Genomic DNA, 2,541 nt, shown 5'->3' on the forward strand with positions numbered 1-2,541 from the left:
GATTAGAGGTCCTCCTTTTTCTACCATATAGCCAGCTATTAATCTTCCACGAGGACAATTATTTATTTATTTTCTGGGAATTCAATCCAAAATTTTGCAGACAGTTGTGACTGATGGGGAAAAGAAATGGCAGAAGAATTCCAGCATTGTCTTCAAAATCAGCCTAATTCGCTCTCCCAAAAACACTTTGAAATTCATCAGTTGTTACTGCTGTCCAGATTCTAGGATGAAGCTGCTTTACCTGAAAATCTGAACATATGGAATTTGTCAACATTTGCCCACTGCCTCTGCTGCTGGTTGCACAGCTGATCCAATTCAAACACGTCTTCATTCCTTTAGTTGGCCGGTCCTGTTCCTTTCAAGGATGACTAGATTTTATCTCAGCAGTCCCAGTTCTCCCTTTTGAGTGACAACTTCTGATGTTTCAGACTTCAGTGAACTGCAGGATTCAGTTTAGAAAGCATCTGCTTTGCACTCCAGTCACTAGGTACCCTCGACATCTTTATCCGTGCCTCTCTTGGGGATCTCTTCAGCTTCCAGACGACCTCCGACTTTACCTTGTTTTGCAGGTTTCAGCAATTCACTGACAATTCACTTGTTTTGTCATTGAGTTCCACTGCAGCATGCCTTTTTTGCTACATATGTACAGAAAGCCCTATCTTTTAAAATTTCTTTCAAGCTTAACTAGCCTGATTGTATGCATCCTCATCTTTCTCAGCCAAAGCATTTTCCAAGTTTCCCTGGTCTGCTTTTCTAAGAAAAAAAAGAGAACTACTTTTTCCCCTGCAAAAATTCCACCCCACTCAGATATGTTCATTTTTTTCAAATTTCCCATTTTTTCCTGCTATTCATATGGTTACTAATACAGGGGAACTATGGAACTGAAATAACAGCTCTGAATTCTGCTTTCTTTTTGATTTTCTTGAGCATATAAACTTCTCATTTTCATTTGACTTTAATTATTCTTCATAAATACTAAATGCCTATTTTCTGGAAAGTTTAGGTGGTCCCTAAAAAGGCACATTTTATCAAGCAGAAATTCTGTTCAGGAGTCAGACCTTGCATTTTCTTCCTATGCAAATATTAAATATATAAGAGTAGACATTTGAAAAGTAAGGATATTTGTTTAACAACTGTTAGATTTTAGAATAATTGCCTAGCTGGCAGAAGTATTTTACAAAATTATTAGCTGATACAGATATAATTCAATCTTATCTAATGCTACACTTCACTAATACAAAGTTACAACTTCAGCAAAAGAGGTCTGATGGTTCCTTGTGTCTTTTAAGGTGCTGCTACTTTTGGCCTCTCTTTCAAACTTGTCCCTACACATATTTTCATCTTCAGCCGGTAACTGGTGGTAATTAACATCACTCTGTTCCTTATTTGCCTTTAAGACAGACGCTCTGGAGAGAAAGAGGGCTTGAATTAAGATGCCAGGCTGGAATGCAGGCACATGCCCTCTTCTGGGAAGTCTTCCAGAGACACAAAAATATCTGGCAGGGTAATGGGTTACGCAGCTGAAAAACCACAGTAAGATTCAATAGAGACCTCATCTGCAAAAGCTCAGGCTGGCTTTCCTTACAAACTATAGAGCAATACTGCAGGCTTTCCCCAGAGAGCCAAGGTGCTTTTAGCCCTTACTCACAGGCATTCCTCACGGGTAGTTTTTTATTCATTTTTGCTTTCTCGTTTGCAAGACTTTTCTATATCTGCTTGTTTACACAGAATAATGTAGCAGTCTCAAAAGCCAGCTCAGAGCAAGATGATGTGACAGACTACAGAGATACTAACCAAGCTATTTAATCCTATTTGTTAGCAAAGCTAGTCAGTGTGGGTGGAACAATGTTCTGATGTATATTCTTTGTACTCAATCTTGTAGCTTCTGAGAAAGGGTTTAAAGAGGAAAGTGGCCATCATCCAGATTAAAAAGCAACCAGGGACCTAGGCTGACTTTTGATACAAAGAAGAAATCAACCTGAAAAAAAATAAATGGGAAACATGAAGATCTGTAACATGGAGCAAAGATGCTGGAGTGGAAATAGAGGGCCAGACAAAAGACCTGGTCTGGCAGAGACCGAAGCTGCCAGCCAGCATGGTCACCTCTGCTCAGGCCTTAGCTGCTCTGTAAGGAGCAACTCCCCATCCAACCCACACAGCGAGCAGCCAGCCACTGGACTGACAGCACTGGCTACAACGTGTGGCAGGAACCCACACCTCAGGGGCAGATATTCACTGCCGGGGCAGATATTCACTGCCGGGGTGCTTTCACAGCAGGTGGATTGGCAGGCTGCAGAGAGCAGCATGCCCAGCACGAGCTGTGTGTGAGCAGAAGAACCTGCACTCTCAGTGTGCTCACAACCCACTGGTACTGGGTGTGGATGGGCTGGGTGGGAGAACACGTACAACTCTGCAGGGCGAGGGCAGAATTAGCTTACTGGGTTTTTGTGGGTTTTTTTAGGATTCCTTCAGAAGGATGGTAAGAAATTTATAGGTGTTTATTATTATTTTAGAAGTGTGCTATTGTGGTATATTTTTTGT

Source organism: Chamaea fasciata, unplaced genomic scaffold (genome assembly GCF_029207755.1).
Source record: "Chamaea fasciata isolate MVZ Bird 193981 ecotype frontalis unplaced genomic scaffold, bChaFas1.0.hap1 SCAF_2, whole genome shotgun sequence".
In the NCBI taxonomy this organism is placed as follows: domain Eukaryota; kingdom Metazoa; phylum Chordata; class Aves; order Passeriformes; family Sylviidae; genus Chamaea; species Chamaea fasciata.